We start from the raw sequence: 18,138 nt of genomic DNA, 5'->3' as shown, positions 1-18,138 counted from the left end.
CACTTTTTTTTTGTCTTCAGTCATTTGACTGGTTTGATGCAGCTCTCCAAGATTCCCTATCTAGTGCTAGTCGTTTCATTTCAGTATACCCTCTACATCCTACATCCCTAACAATTTGTTTTACATATTCCAAACGTGGCCTGCCTACACAATTTTTCCCTTCTACCTGTCCTTCCAATATTAAAGCGACTATTCCAGGATGCCTTTGTATGTGGCCTATAAGTATGTCTCTTCTATTAACTATATTTTTCCAAATGCTTCTTTCTTAATCTATTTGCCGCAATACCTCTTCATTTGTCACTTTATCCACCCATATGATTTTTAACATTCTCCTATAGCACCGCATTTCAAAAGCTTCTAATCTTTTCTTCTCAGATACTCCGATCGTCCAAGTTTCACTTCCATATAAAGCGACACTCCAAACATACACTTTCAAAAATCTTTTCCTGACATTTAAATTAATTTTTGATGTAAACAAATTATATTTCTTACTGAAGGTTCGTTTAGCTTGTGCTATACGGCATTTTATATCGCTCCTGCTTCGTCCATCTTTAGTAATTCTACTTCCCAAATAACAAAATTCTTCTACCTCCATAATCTTTTCTCCTCCTATTTTCACATTCAGTGGTCCATCTTTGTTATTTCTACTACATTTCATTACTTTTGTTTTCTTCTTGTTTATTTTCACGCGATAGTTCTTGCTTAGTACTTCATCTATGCCGTTCATTGTTTCTTCTAAATCCTTTTTACTCTCGGCTAGAATTACTATATCACCAGCAAATCGTAGCATCTTTATCTTTTCACCTTGTACTGTTACTCCGAATCTAAATTGTTCTTTAACATCATTAACTGCTAGTTCCATGTAAAGATTAAAAAGTAACGGAGACAGGGAACATCCTTGTCGGACTCCCTTTCTTATGACGGCTTTTTTCTTATGTTCTTCAATTGTTACTGTTGCTGTTTGGTTCCTGTACATGTTAGCAATTGTTCTTCTATCTCTGTATTTGAACCCTAATTTTTTAAAAATGCTGAACATTTTATTACAGTCTACGTTATCGAATGCCTTTTCTAGGTCTATAAACGCCAAGTATGTTGGTTTTTTTTTCTTTAATCTTCCTTCTACTATTAATCTGAGGCCTAAAATTGCTTCCCTTGTCCCTATACTTTTCCTGAAACCAAATCGGTCTTCTCCTAGCACTTCCTCCACTCTTCTCTCGATTCTTCTGTATAGAATTCTAGTTAAGATTTTTTATGCATAACTAATTAAACTAATTGTTCTGTATTCTTCACATTTATCTGCCCCTGCTTTCTTTGGTATCATTACTATAACACTTTTTTGAAGTCTGACGGAAATTCCCCTTTTTCATAAATATTACACACCAGTTTGTATAATATATCAATCGCTTCCTCACCTGCACTGCGCAGTAATTCTACAGGTATTCCGTCTATTCCAGGAGCCTTTCTGCCATTTAAATCTTTTAATGCTCTCTTAAATTCAGATCTCAGTATTGTTTCTCCCATTTCCTCCTCCTCAACTTCCTCTTCTTCCTCTATAACACCATTTTCTAATTCTTTTCCTCCGTATAACTCTTCAATATATTCCACCCATCTATCGATTTTACCCGTAAGCACATACTTTTCGGTTTTCGGTTATAATGTAGTTTGATGTTTATAGAAATGCATTTTTTATTGTAAATCCCTTTACTTATTCCTTACGTTTTCTCAGTTTTGCCAGTTTTTCCTATGCCATTTTTTCGGATCGTTTCTCCTAAATATTTTAATTATTAAACTCTTTAGATGTTCCCGAAGTTTTAATATAACGATTATGTGCATTTTTATATTTGTCATGAATATAGTTTATTCTATTTTTTATTATCCGGTATTTTCCGTTATTTCTTAAAAAAAACCATTAAGTTGAATCTCTACTGATTCCATATTTTCGATTAAAAGTCTTAAATCATCTGCGAAAGCTAAACAGTTGATTTCTTTTGTTTTCTTTCATATAATTATGTGGGAAGAGTCTATACATTTTTAAATTGAAAGTTCCATAGTCTAATTTCTTTGTAACAGTGTTGAAAAGAATTATTAGTAATCCATTTCTTGTCAGAAATGGTTTGGATATTTTCTCCGGAAAAAATAAAATATTTATTTGTTTATTAATAAATGTATATAATTTATGAAAGAGCAGGAAATATATATTTAATATAACTTATATATTAACATTAACTTGATAAAACATGATAGCATATGAAAAGATCCTATGCTGACCGAGGGATTCCGACCCGAGATTTCCGCATTGGATATTTTATTTTACACGTTTTTGTTAATATTTAAATCCAAAAAATTATACATTTATTTATATTTTGTTAATTTTTTTTATTACATTTTCATGTATTGGTTTTCAAAAAGGTAGTAGAAAAACTTTATATATTCAACTAATTTAAAAATAAAAATTTTTTAAATATGATTAATAGCAATATTTATGTTCTACAGGATGTCCCATATAAAACGCAACCCATCAATAATTCATCCATGAAATTTAAAAAGTCAAGCTTACTCCCTTACTCGTTAGTGAAATGGACTCATCCAACATCTGACCTTCGCGGCGACGCAGTAGAACACTACCGATAGTAACAACAATGCAATCATAACGTTCAGTGTATTGCTAGAGACAAGATGGTGTTTTCGCTAGATGAACCTGTTTTCATCGTTGAGTAGTACTTCAGTACGAAATCAGCGGTCGCAGTGCAAGATTTGTTTTGCCATAAGTAGCCAGATAAACCAGCTCCTAACAAAACATCAGTATTAAGGTCAGTTGCAAAATTTAGAGAGACCGGTTCTGTTAATAACAAGAAACACAAAAGATCTGCGTCAGTGTTGAATACAGATACAGTCGCTGAAATCAAAGACCGATTACTCGCCTCGCCAAATAAATCGATCAGAAATTTGTCTGCTGAAATTAATTTGTCTAAATCAACCGTTCATCGGGCGACCAAACGATTACAATTACGACCTTATCGCGTTCAAACGGTTCATCGACTTCTTGAGCCCGACAAAGAAAAACGGCTACAATATTGTCAACAGTTCCGTCGATTTCCAAGTGAGGGAATTAATGTTATGAATTTGTTATTTTCACAGATGAAGCACGGTTTCATTTGGATGGCTATGTAAACAGCCAAAACAAAAGAATTTGGAGCGCTGAAAATCCTCACGTTTATCACGAAAAACAATTACACCCGCAGAAGTCGGACGTGTGGTGCGCGATATCGCGGAAGAAAATAATCGGTCCTATTTTTTTCGAGTTCACCATTAATGCAGAACGATATCAGGATATTTTATTTCAGTTCATAGCACTCTTGGAAGAGGAAGACAGACACTGGCTACAACATGACGGTGCTACATCGCACTACGCAGGTTCAACTTCTGATTTCGTCGCGGAATTCTTCGGTAATCGTGTTATCGGTCGAGGCTTGTGGCCACCAAGATCTCCAGATTGGACTGCGGCGGATTTTTTCCTACGGGGTTACCTCAAAGAAAAAGCCTACAGCGACAAACCACGAACACTTGAACGATTGAAAGTCAATATTGAACAAGCTGTATTAAATATCCAGCCACAAACTTTGAAAAAAGTTGCAAGAAACGCTGTAAAAAGAATTGAAGGTTGTATTCAAGAAGATGGCGGCCACTTCCAACATTTACTCTAAATGTAAGGTAATGGATGGTAATAATAAAAATTACATTTACATTTGCCTTTTTATTATTTCAATACCTACAAATATAAGGTTGGGTTGCGTTTTATATGGGACACTGTAGAATAAACCACAAAATATTAAAATAATTCTTTTCTGTGTGAGAAAAAGTTCTTCTATTTAATAATTTTAATTTTAACTTAATTTTATTTTTAAATATATGTTAAGTAATAAGGTTTAAAAAATATATTTAATGGGGATTCATACTTGGCAGATTTTAAAACTATAATTTTATGGTCGTTACGATTTCTTAATAGAAACAATTTCTCTTCTTTTTTTTTTTGCTTTGTTTTTTTTACACTTTCTGCTACAGTTTTATCCTTTCTCAAAAATAAAAATTATTTGAAATTTTCATCACTTTTTTTTATATGTTAAAATTAAAACAAGAAAAAATAATTCTGTTTTCAGTTTTGTATATTTATATTCTAATAAAAACATTTGGTGTTATCTAGCAGGATTTTATTTTATAAGTTTATTATATTAAAAATGTTCTTTAATGTGAAACGTATAAATTTTAATTATGCGTGGATAAATTTTATTTTTTATTACTTGTGTTTTATATTCTTTTGTTATTATGTATGCTTATTCTCGTTTATCTTTATATTATTATGCGAATTCGTAAAGGTATAAAATTAAATTACTTCACTTGTACCTTGCTTTATTTTGAGTGGCGGTGAAGGAATCGCCATAAAAATTATGAAATTAATTTTAGCTAAATTAATTATAAAATAATTATCTGTTTTATATATTATATTATATAATACATATATACATTATATTAAAAAAATTTTTCTGTTAAATACACTTTATATACTTTCAAATAATGTGTATTAATTACTTTCTTATTGTATACGTACGTAGGCATATATATTTCGGTATAATTTTGCGTTTATGAATGTATTTAAAAGCTTAAAAATCAAATTAAATTTTAGTTTATATTCATCTTAGTAGGTTGTGAACGTGTTTTGAAAACTTTGTATGCTTTATCGAATAATATTTTTTATATTCATTTGTAATTATGATTGTAAGGCGTATAAATCCGTTTATAAAACAAACATTGAATGAAACATTTGAACCACGTATAGAGTACTTTTAAGTTGTTTGTTAAAGTCGGGTTCTTCTAGTTTTTGCACTATAATTCGATACGCATGTAACGTAATACCTTTTTCTTGTCTTGTGAACAATCCCGACCGAAAATTCAATTTGTCGAGAAGGTTTTCTTCTGTTTATTAATTTTCATGGAGCGAGCGGTGAAGAATACCGTGCAAATTTTCAACACGTAATACTTGATGGACGATCGGTTACTTTTCTATTTTCATGAGATCTAGACGCTAAAAGAAAAATAATCTATTCGTTTGATATCGAAATATCTGAAAAATTAGGTATAATAACATTCTGGTATTCGCTGTAAGACCGAGTGATTAAATATTCCACAATTGATATAGGTTAGGGTTGTGGAAACAGCACGTTTGTAGAACCGTTGCGAAACGACTGATTCAGGCGGAGGGACAACGATTCACGTGATTTATGCGTTTTGACCTTGCACAGTACAGTCTCAACAAAATATGTCCCTCTGTATGGACTTATAACAAACAACAAACTTTGAAGTGTATAATCAGCGTCCGTTTGGATCTCATGACTTTATAAACATTCTGTATAATAAATATTAATAATAATGATGAAATTGTACTATATATATAAAAAATGCGGTATTAAGAATGCATGAAACTGTGTTTGAAAGGTAAGTAGAATATATACTTATTTATTCAACGGAAGGTTTAATAAATAATTTGATCCTCTTTAACCTGAATCAGTCTTTCACTGTTCCAATAGAATCGCCGCTGAAAAATTAATATAGCTTTCCAAATTTGTATTTTTTATATACTTGAGAATGGAATCTCTTCTACCGTTTTTTTTTTACACGTAAGTCTCTATGTAGTGTGTCGTTTTTAATGTACCGTGGGATATTTTTTTAAATATTATAATTTATAAAATCGTTAGTTACAAAAAAAAAAAAAGGTTAATAAATGAAATACATATAAATAAAATTAACTGCGTAAGATAATTCAATTTAATATGAAGAATTTCCTGAATCCACTACTCACATATTATTCCTTAATCGAAAATTTTAAAATATTTACTTGGGGTTAAATTTATTAATTTGTAATAATAGTACTATTTGCCTTCTAATGACCATTAGTAAAATATGTTGGGAATTATTTAAGTAAGTTGAAAGTTATATAACCCACCGGGTTGGTCTAGTGGTGAACGCGTCTAACCAAATCAGCTGATTTGGAAGTCGAGAGTTCCAGCGTTCAAGTCCTAGTAAAGCCAGCTATTTTTACATGGATTTGAATACTAGATCGTGGATACCGGTGTTCTTTGGTGGTTGGGTTTCAATTAACCACACATCTCAGGAACGGTGGAACTGAGACTGTACAAGACTACACTTCATTCACACTCATACATATCATCCTCTGAAGTATTATCTAAACGGTAGTTACCGGAGGCTAAACAGGAAAAAGAAAAAGAAAAAAAAGGTTGAAAGTTGTAACCCACCCAGTTGGTGGTGAACGCGTCTTCCCAAATTAGCTGATTTCGAAGTCGAGAGTCCCAACGTTCAAATCCTAGTGAAGGCAGTTAATTTTATACGGATTTGAATATTAGATCGTGGATACCGATGTTCTTAGGTTAGGTTTCAATTAACCACACATCTCAGAAATGGTCGACCTGAGACTACACTTCACTTACACTTATACATATTATTCTCTGAAGTAATAACTGACGGTGATTCCCTGATTCCCGGAGGCGAAAAAAGAAAAAAAGTTTGAAAGTTATAATTACTGTGAAGAGATTGAAATTTTTTTTTGGTATTGTTTTCATGTGAAAAATGGGGTATCGGGTATTAGACTCCAACTACTCTATGTAGCCAAAAAAACATATGTATGCCGTAAGTCGCACTGTTTTTGATCTTATATCTCAGATTCGGTCGATTTACCGAACCGATTTCCCTCAAATTTGGGTCAAATATTTCATACATGTTGATCATATTAATATTTTTCTCAAAATTCTTTAAGGGGTTGGAGATATCGCGAAAAAACCAATTTCGATTTTATTAAAAATAAAAAATCGTTTCGATTATTTATATATGCAACGGGATAAACACATTTCCTGTAATGAAGTATTCTCTAAAATGCCTCTGAAGAAAATTGAAATTGATTTTTTTTTCAAAAAATTAATTCCCATCTCTTAAAATGGAAATATATGTTTTTGTTCTTGTGCTCTATCTCCCCTTTGTTTTAAATATTTTAAAAACATTTTGTGAAAGTTTATACTTCATATATAGAACTATGAAGACATGTCTACTTTTTTTAAAATAAATACCCGGACCTAAATGCAGGAAAGTTTTTTTGAAAATATTTTTATTATTTTAATCTTTATTCAAGAGAATGTTAGATTTAAAGAAAACTTTATTTAAATAAATTTGTTAATCTTAACCTATAAATGGAGTATTTTTTGACAAATTTATTTACACCTCCAAAAAAATATATTTTATTTTTTTGCCTCTAAATATTTTTATTAAAAACTTTTTAACGAACGAACAGTTCGTTATTGAATTTAATATGTGTGAACACTTTTTGTCTCGGATTTTGATTTTGAATTCGGATTAAGCATTTTTAGAGGATTACAAAGATACACGAATGGCTGCGATCGACCGTCAGGTTCACCTCAAAATGTCCGACGGTATTAAATTTTTTAAATAATCATTTTGCAATATAACGGTGTAAGCTATCAATTTGGTTCAAACGCACTAAGCTTTACTAAATTGTGTAAATTTAAATTTTGTAAATCATTTGTAAGACTCCAAAATAGCGTTAAAACTAACTTTTTATTTAAAATAAGTAGGAGTTAGAGATAATAGCTTTGTTGCAAATGAATTAATAATTGAGAGAACAGTAATAATAATAAAACGATCGTTTGGGAAAATCTTGCTAAACTTTTCATCGACAGCTAGTTTTATTATTTTTTTTTTTTCAATACTCAAAGGGCTATTAAATTAAAGTAGTTTTATCATCTACAGAGCTGCCCAGAAAGTAACTTATGTTTTGAAATAAAAAACCAACCAAATAAAAAAAAAAAATTATTATATACATTTGAAAGGGACAATCTTAAACTAATTTTCTACATATTCGCCACTTAAATTGAGGCTTTTATCATAACGATGTACAATCAATTCAATTCCTTTTCTAAACAAATCTGCCGCCTTAGATTTTTGACACCCATCTTGCACCAAGATAGCCTTGATAACCAAGCTTTCCCGATACAGTAAACTTCGTGAAATTTAGGGGAAATGAAGCGAACCCACCGGGTTGGTCTAGTGGTTAACGCGTCTTTCCAAATCAGCTGATTTGGAAGTCGAGAGTTACAGCGTTCAAGTCCTAGTAAAGCCAGATATTTTTACACGGATTTGAATACTAGATTGTGGATACCGGTGTTCTTTGGTGGTTGGGTTTCAATTAACCACACATCTCAGGTATGGTCGAACTGAGAATGTACAAGACTACACTTCATTTACACACTCATACATATCATCCTCATTCATCCTCTGAAGAATTATCTAAACGGTAGTTACCGGAGGCTAAACAGGAAAAAGAAAGAAAGAAAAGGGAAAATGAAGCGAAAGTTCCATAATTGTAAAGCGGCAATTTTCACGAATTTTATTGTTGATTTTCATCGTCAATTCATCAATCACAAGGCTACTCCGACCACTGCGGTCCTCATCATGAACACTGGTACGGCCATTTTTAAACTGAATGCTCTCTACTGCCTCACTCAACCTTTACTCATTATTCCATCTACGTACACCTCACAAAGTTTCCGATGAATTTCAATTGGTTAGAGGTTTTTTGAATCATTGAACGCATCTCACAACTCGCAGGATTACTTATTGATGCGCACATTTCAGTTATTCAAAACGAACAAAGTAGAAAAATCACAGTCCACATGCTACGACAGCCTGATGCGTACTGAGTGTAGAAACGTTTTGACGTCAAGATGGCGGCTCTATCCCCACCCATCTAGGCACAAACTTAAGTTACTTTCTGGACCGCCCTCGTTTATTATATTCCGGATTCAAAATTAGAAGCAATTTTTTTCATTAATTTTTACAAAAGTTTTACTTTTATCCACTTTTACTTGATTGGCGTAACCTGTAAAATAATGCAATACTTCTTTTTTAAATAAGTAAATAAAGCGTTTACATATAGTTGTTTAATCATAAAGAAATCTGATTTCTGCTTTTCTACTATAAAAGGGGTTTTCTAGCGGGAATAAACGCAATTTATTTTTTTTAATAACGAAAAAGTGTGGTTTATAAATGCGGTTATGACTGCGTTTAAAAGATGTGTTTTAATAATGATTAATTTATGAATCTGAACATCCAGTGCAGTTCCTCAAGCTTTTACATAATTCTGGAACAAACGCAGAGCATAAATAAAATATATTTATTTTGTTATAACTTCATTTTGCTTATTTTGTAAAATCGAACGATTAAAATGTTTATTTTTGCAGTCAGATAGAGCGCATAACACTTGTGTCTATTATGCAAAATATTATCAAATTAGTGAATATTTTAAATTCTTTCTACAGAAGATAATTAGCAGTTATTAAATGAAAAGGAGGCGTTATCGCAAGTCTGCCATTCAATTTTAATTTGATGCAAATGATTAGGATGTTTTTTTTTGAATTTGGGGAAAACGTGATAGACTTTATTTAGTTTTTATGTAGTTTAATGTTGGTATTATTTAGCTTATATCAACCTCAAAATCACTAATTCAGCCTATTGATAGCATTTCCCAAGAGTTATTTTAAAGAACAGTGTATCCAAGACGTCTTTCCATGATTACAAAAAAACTATTACAGTTACAGCAGTGCGGTTTGTGGCAAAAGGAAGAAAAAAATATCATTTTTTTTATCATGTCAATAAACTTCAACATAAGCGCCTTTTGTTGCTCGTAGAATGTCCAACCGATAATCAATTTCCCGCCATATGTTGGGCAACATCTTTTCGGTAACATTAACAACAGCTTCAGTTATTCTCCGTCTCAATGTATCGAGATCAGGTAAGGCTGTTGCGTTGACTCTATTCTTAACATAACCCCAGAGGATTAAGTCTAAGGGGGTAATTTCTGGTGATCGTGGTAGCCAGGAAGTGGGACCGTCGCGCCCAGTCATCTGCCGTGAAATTATTTATTTCGAAAATCTCGATCTAGTGATCCCAATGTGGTGGTGCGCAATTCTGCTGAAAAACCACACTAGGTTGCAACTCATTTAATTGAAATATAGCAAAGTATCGCAGCATATCCAGGTAGTTGTTAGAAGTTATTGATTGCTCGATGAAAAAAAGGGATCGATGATTCGGTTATGCATTAAACCGCACCACATATTCGCTTTAAGAAATTTCTAATTTTTTCCTTGGTAAAGTACGAATTTTTTGAGCCCCATATTCTCACGTTAAGCCTGTTTACTTCCTCTGAGATGTGGAATGTAACCTCGTCTAAAAAACACACGCTGCAGTTACTCGTTGTCGTTATCAATCCTTTGCAAAATTTCGGTCGCAAAGGCAGCACGTCGAGGGCCGTCATGCTGTAGATGTACCAATAACTGAATTTTATACGCAAGCAACCCTAATTTCTTGTGTAAAATTTTGTGCACTGTTGAACGGGGAATTCCTAGTTCACGAGATGAACTACGGGTAGATTTGGAAGGGCTATATAGAAATGTTTGCTGCGCAACTTCAACCTTCTCTTCACTAAAGGATGGCCGCCCTGTTCGCGGAAGGTCGAGTACACTTCCACTCTCCTTAAACTTTTCATACCACGCAACGATACTCTTGCTATCACTTGCTGGTCGTCCGTATTCACTTTTAAAATGTCGGTATTCCCTTCTAAAGTAATCGGCGATTTCCACTCGTGATACCACAATACACATTGCGCTTTCTTCTGGATTGATTATTAAAAATGTAGGTTTGGTTTGACTAAACTAGATTGAGTTTAGTAACCCACCGGGTTTGTCTAGCGGTGATCGCGTCTTCCCGAATCAGCTGATTTGGAAGTCGAGAGTTCCAGCGTTCAAATCCTAGTAAAGGCAGTTACTTTTATACGGATTTGAATACTAGATCGTGGATACCGGTGTTCTTTGGTGGTTGGGTTTCAATTAACCATACATCTCAGGAATGGTCAAACTGAGAATGTACAAGACTACACTTCATTTACACTCTTACATATCATCCTTATTCATCCTGTGAAGTAATAATACCTGAACTGTAATTCCCGGAGGCTATACAGGAAAAATTAAGATTGAGTTTAGTTGGTTGTGTTTCTTTTATGGTTGCTCATGGCTTTATTTCTTCTGTCTATTTTATTTAATTTATATTTTTTATGATCGTTTGGATAGACGAAGATTTTTTTTATTGTTGGGGGTCTTTTAAATTATTTGCTTTCTTTTATTTTGATTATATTTTGTGTGACGATTATATCTTGTCCTCCTAGATTAGTTCACTATTAAACCGTGTTAGAATAAGCTGTCAAAAAATATATTTCTTTTTAGAGAAGATTAATTGTTTTTCGACTCGAAATTTCCATTTCTAATCCGGGGCTTGATTTTTTAGAATTTATTTCAAGCGAATTATTTTTTATGGATGATGACATTTTTATATATTCGAAAACAATTTAAATATACGTAAATAAATTTGAATGTATAAACTGTTTTTCTATTTATTTGTTACTTATTCAGGTTCACCTTGTAACCTTTGCTACGTTTAAACGGTTGTAATACATCTGTTGTTATTTAAATCAGTTTAACTGCATGTCAAATCCATCTCTTACAGATATTTAATATTAAAAATTAACTTTGTAAAGCTACCGTTAGAAAAGAAAAGTTATCATTAAAATATAAGTAAACAACATTTTTTACTGTTAACTTATGTTCTTCACTTCGAAAAACAAAAAGACATTAAATGATTTAAAATCAGGTACGGTAATTAAATTTTAAATTACCGTTGTGCTACGCATACCTCATGATTTTTACATGCATTTGCTCGTAATTCATGTAATTTAGAAAAATAAATTTTTGCTAAACTGATTTAGATTTACACTAATACTCGTAGAAATACAAATACAAGTTAGTAGATTTGAATAGAAATTACCTTATTTTTTGATTTTTTTTAACCTCCGGGGCCCACCGTTAGGTATTGCTTTAGAGGATGAGCTGAATGACTGACTAGTAGCGTGTGAAAATTTCTTTCCTGACCGGGATTCGAACCCGGCACCTCTAGATGAAAGGCCGAGACTCTACCACTCGCGCCACCGAGACCGGCAGTAAAACAACACTGAAATGTTAAAATTATACTACTAAACGTCATATAACTTGGCGTTTAACTTTTCCGTGCTACTGTGTCGTCATAAAAACTGAATTAAAAAGGCGTGCATCGAACTACCTATCACGCACGCTTTTTTTTTTTTTAATTCGTACAATAAATTTATTTCCATTACGCGTCTCCTTAATTTTATATCAATGTCAAATTGTTATAATCGCAAATAATTGCTTTATTAATGATTCCAACCTGTTCTCAAGAAACGAACGCTATTCATATCCTGAAAAGCGCATTGCAAAATTCGTCATAGGTATTTTAAAAATCGTTTAATCGAACCGGTCTTTAGCGAGGTAACATATAAGAATTAGACGAACATGTTTGAATAAAAATCTGACAACACGGTTGTAGAATTTTTCCTTTGCGTTCCGGGAAATTCCTATAACTCTGGGTAGTTTCTTATGTACGGCTTACACACACAAACACACACACACGCGCGCGCGCGTGCACGCACGCACGCAAAACCTAATTTATCATATTTAACATTTTCTTTAAATATAATATTTTTTCGTTTTTTTTTTTAATTCAATGATTCCAACTAAAGCGCGCTCGCATAACGTATTTTAATTCGCGATGGTGTAGAGGTACTAGCGCCGACGTTCAGCACTAACTAGACTAATGTAATTTCACAGCTTACATAGAATAATTTCGCCCGTACGGTCGGCAACTGGTATAGCCGCGAGACTTAACACCTAGTATCAAGTGAACCGGGCGATCGAATTCAAGAACTAGTCAGACCGAGTTACTTTTTTACACTAAATATTATTAATTTATTTAATTCTACCGATCGCCTGTGACATCACAACATAGCAGACGACCATAGCAACATTTTGTGATGTGGGGGTTCGATTTTACAAAAATATTTTTTTTAAATATTGTTATTTTTGAATTGTTAACTGATCAGTCTGAGAAAAATATGGCGAAATCTCAAGATTCTGAGGGTGACTTCGCTCTACAGCCTCACCTCCTTGACCGTTTAAGTTGAAAATTTAATGGTATCATGGTCCATATATAGAAGTAATTTGACCAAGTCGAAATCGTTCCAGTATTTCTGGAGATATAAGGTGATTTGGAGGTCGAAACCGAACACACACACACACGTACATATGAACATTAACATCAAAAAAATTTCCATCCGATTTTTGGGTTCCTTAGGTGTCAAAACACCAAGATCCGGTAAAACCGCATTTGCCCAAATTGGACCGATTACAATAGTTTTCCTTCTAATGCTACAGCACTATCTAGACGGGAAAGTAAAAAATGTTTTAACGTATACAGTTTTTTTTATCTCCTGAGATAAAAAAAATTTTGTTCACGCCGATAAAAAAATAAATAAATAAACGGCAAACTACAAATACGCATTACTTCATACATTTATACGAAAAAAGGTTGATTATATTAATGGCAAAATTAAATATTTCAACAGTTTTTTTTTTTTTACGATTAAATAACAGGACAGAATTACACTACCATGTTGAAGACGCTAGTATAACTGCAATATACTTTTCTTTCTTTTCCTGTTTAGCCTCCGGTAACTACCGTTCAGATAATACTTCAGAGGATGATACGTATAAGTGTATAGTCTCAGTTCGTCCATTCCTGAGATGTGTGGTTAATTGAAACCCAACCACCAAAGAACACCGGTAATCCACGATCTAGTATTCAAATCCGTGTAAAAATAACTGGCTGTACTAGGACTTGAAAGTTGGAACATCGACTTCCAAATCATCTGATTTGGGAAGACACGTTCACCACTAGACCAACCCGGTGGTTTTAACTGCAATATACCTAACTACCTGTATGTTTACGACTTATTAATATTTGGAATTATTCAACATTTCAATTATTCATAGTTGGAAATTGTTCAATTAAAATTTTTTATCATCATGCGTTGTTTTATATAAAGGAACGACAAATTTACAAGTACATTCGAGATTGTTTATTTCAATTTGACCTTGAAAAACATCGGTCTCAAAATTTATTTAAATTTTTTTGAAAGTTCAGACTACGACATTTTATCGCACGATTTGTTCTTTACGTATTTAACGAGTTCATCAGTCACGAATGAATGTTGTCCTTTATTCGCCCCCTCGTCGTCCACATCTGTTCGCTTACCAATTATAGCCCCGACGATCGTGACTATCGCGCATGTATCGTGTTGCTATAGCAACCGGTTTATTTTCAACAGCCAATCGGAAGTCAAATTTTGAAATATTTCACGTACGTAACTGAAACTTTGAATAGAGTTGTATACGTAATATTTTCTACATATTTACCATTTAATTCAGGATTATCTTGATGGTACGACTGTAATTTCATTAATTTGCTAATTATTAATTATTGTACATCCTAAACTCGCGATACATAGAAATACATCGTTTTTTTGTTTAATTTTACACTCGATAGAGGAAACCGAATACTAAATTATATTCCGTTATATATAGTGTTATAAATCTACGATGATATTCCTCTTCTCATATTGAAATTATTAGAGGATTTTAACGGTTCGATATAGTTTTTGGGGACTTATTTTAACTCCAACGGAAGATTTTTCGTCTTAATAAGATTTTATCTATCTCTTTTGTGATTTGTTCTGTCAATATTTGTTTATATTTTTAGTTTGCTATGATGAAATTCTATCTTTTAAAACTACTCGTACCCTGTTTGTCTTATGTAGAACTTTGTTCAATTAAGAAGTCTTTATTTTTATGATACTTTTGTCTACTTTTTGTCCTTTTATAGTTCTTTTAGGTAGATTTCATAAGAAAGCTACCTATTATAATGGGTACCATGATTCGAATTCCGGAAAATGTCGACATATCTTCGCGTATCACATCCCCCAGACCCCAAAACCACCATCAGTTCAAAAATTTATATATATATTTCATTTTTTTGAGGGCATGATAACTGCAGTAATTTTGAGCTAATCACTTTCAAATTGATGCATAAACGACCCAAAATCTACGTCATGTTCGTTAATTGGCAAAATCGAATCATGGAATCATGGCAAAATCGAATCAGGAAATAGGGAGGATTTTTCGAAAAAAAAAATATCGTTATAACATTTTTATTAAGTAAAATATCAAATTCGTCTAAAGTTCCTATTATTTATCTTAGGAATTATTATTCCTAAAACTTATCTAAGTAAAATTTTTTGATATCACTAACCATTAGTCCTGGAAGTGGAAAAAATGAGGGTCCGCAGACAACAAAATTATACCTCCCTTAATAGGTACAGTATCGAATCGGTTGAAAGTGGTCGTTAGTCCTCTAAACATTTCCTAAAAGTTTTGTCTGTAACAATTTTTGATTTGATCATCCCAACCCTTACGGCAAGGGATGACAAAAATGTTGTTGGAATTGTAACAAGATGTCGTATGCTAACATGTTAAACTTTTTCTCATATTCAACCATTGTCGTATTGAGTAAATTTGAAGTTTTTTCTTAACTCCGCCTTCCGCTGTGCCGAAAGGGATTTTTTTTAAGTGTTTATGTTGCTTGATTTTTTTTTTTTTGGGAGTTAAATAAATTTTGTATTTCTTTTTTTTGTTTTTACAGTAATTTTACGTTTTTTTTTGCTTTGAGTTTTGTGAATAATCATTACTTTTGTATTCTTTTCGTTTTTTTTTTTTTATCATTACGGTGATATTGGATAAGGGCATCATCAAAGTAAATTATATATATATTATGGTTCTTAAATTTCGCCAATTTCTCGGTTTTTTTTTAGTTTAAATTTTTATTTTATTTTATTTCTTTTGAAATAGGATTAATTGGTTGTATTAAAATGTTATTTTATTTTTTTTTATGATTTCAATTTAATTTTTTTTAATTTTATTTTTATTTCAATTTTTTTTTTTTATTATTATTTTTAGTTAAAAATTTATTTATTTATTTTATATTTTTTGTTTTGTTCACAGTGGTTCCACATGTGTCCGTATTTTAAACGTGCAGTCAATTGTGGACTGTACCAAGTGTCATCTTCATCTGTGTTAACGCAAAGTACATCGTTGCATCTAGATTCAGCCGCTTCCTCTTCCACGACTTCTCTCATTGTTATTACACGAGTGACAATTTTCATTATCGAAGCAGTTTTATTTTACACAATATATAAATTATTACAACATTTTATTTTATTAAATATATATATATCGAAGTGAAGTGTTGTTCGTTGCCGTGGTGGATACTAACTTTGCAACAACCTGGCCAATAGATGGGGTGACGCTGGAACTGAGATTAGTCCCAGGTAAAATGATATTATTGTTATTATAATTATGATTATCAGTTAATTACAGTGAAAATTTCATTATTATTTAATTACCTTTACTTTTTTCATTTTACTTTAAATAATTATTTTTACGATTTAATAGTTGATCAATGTTATAAAATTCCTACGATATAATTTTATACCGTTTTAACTAATTATTTAGGATACGTTAGTTTTTTTTTTTTACTCACTCTTTCATTAAAAAAAAAAAATTATTTTTGATAAATCCGAAAATGTTAAACGTTATTCCAACAGTTAACATCCTTTTCCGTTCGAAATAGATTATATGAAATTTAAAAAAAACTCAAAACAGTCGCATGCTATGGAACCCCTTTTTTTAAATTTCTCATGTCGTGTACATTAATACGAGATTTAGTTGGGTTTTCAACCTTGAAAATTAAAGCTTAAAAAACTGATATTTTAAATACTGGTCCCCATTCGGTTACTTGTTTTTTAGGGCTTAAGGTTTATTTATTGGAAAATCGTTTACTTCAGAATAAGTAGGCCCTTTTCTATACAATGCTATTTCAAGAAGGATAAAAATTTATAGTTTTCAAAAAAAAAAAAACAAAAATGGGTCTCGTGGTACGCTTTGTACAATGAGGTCGAAAATCAAGCTAAAGCTGGGATATAGCCAAATATTTGTGCCGATCAGTTATTACGAGATCTAAAATAAACATTAAGTTACCGTTTACTAAAAACTTCCGTTCCGTATAAGTGTGAATTTTTTTTACTTCGTGATTTTGTTACGTCTCGGAACCCATTTCGAACACTTTTTGCGGTCATTCAGCTTTTCATGGATAATAAAATGGAGAGTGCTAGATGATATTTGCACTACGATTGCGTTAGTTTTTGGGTTTTTCCATGCGAATAAAATCATTAATGCGATTCGAAAACCGTCAATCCAATTGGTTTTTCGTTACGATGAAAATAAGTAACACTTTTTCTGCCCGATTTAAACTGTTTGATCGATTTATAAAATTTTACATAGTTAATACTCGTTTAACATATAGCTTAATCATCCGTTAGTGAATGTCAAATTTTAACATCTGGTTTTACATGTTCAAAGAATAAAAATCTTATCGCAGCACGCTGTTCTTCCACGGTACATTTTTTCAAATGCAATCAAATAGTTGAAATAAGCAAAACCGGTTGTAATTATGAAATTTTTTTTCTAGCGGTAGATATTTTCTATTTCAGAATATCAACTTTGACGTCAGATAATTTCAATATATTTTATTAAATAGTTTTTCCGCTGTTGCCGTTTGTCTCTTTAATTATTAAATGACCCTCGTCGTTTATTTCGTAAAAAGATCAATAACTTCTGTTCTTTTTATATATATTTTTTTTCTTTATATAATTTTTATCTATCCAGTTATAACATTTATTTATGGAATATAATTGTGAAATCAATACCGTTATGTTATCGGTACGTATAAATTTATAATAAAATAATTTATGATAAAAAAAGAAATTGTTTCCGTTAACTATTAAATTGCAATCGAATTAATTATTAGCAATAGATTTATTACAAATTACCTTTTTTTTCTTCTTCCTGTTTAGCCTCCGGTAATTGGAGGATGGTATGTATGACTATAACTGAAGTGTAACCTTGTATAGTCTCAGTTCGACCGTTCCTGTGATGTGTGGTTAATTGAAACCCAACCGCCAAAGAACACCGGTATCCACGATCT

General features: G+C 31.9%; 1 protein-coding gene across 5 annotated transcripts in view; it reads left to right on the top strand.

Annotated features, from left to right (window-relative positions):
• LOC142330773 (uncharacterized) overlaps positions 1–18,138 on the top strand; it is a 507,371-nt gene that overhangs the window by 139,353 nt on the left and 349,880 nt on the right. For all 5 annotated transcript variants that reach the window (XM_075376224.1, XM_075376225.1, XM_075376226.1 and 2 more), the window contains exon 2: positions 16,098–16,423. The gene's annotated coding sequence lies outside the window, so the exon portion shown is untranslated. The remainder of the gene's footprint in view (positions 1–16,097; positions 16,424–18,138) is intronic.

Source organism: Lycorma delicatula, chromosome 9 (genome assembly GCF_047948215.1).
Source record: "Lycorma delicatula isolate Av1 chromosome 9, ASM4794821v1, whole genome shotgun sequence".
Taxonomy (NCBI): domain Eukaryota; kingdom Metazoa; phylum Arthropoda; class Insecta; order Hemiptera; family Fulgoridae; genus Lycorma; species Lycorma delicatula.
This window is presented reverse-complemented; position numbering and strand designations above follow the sequence as displayed.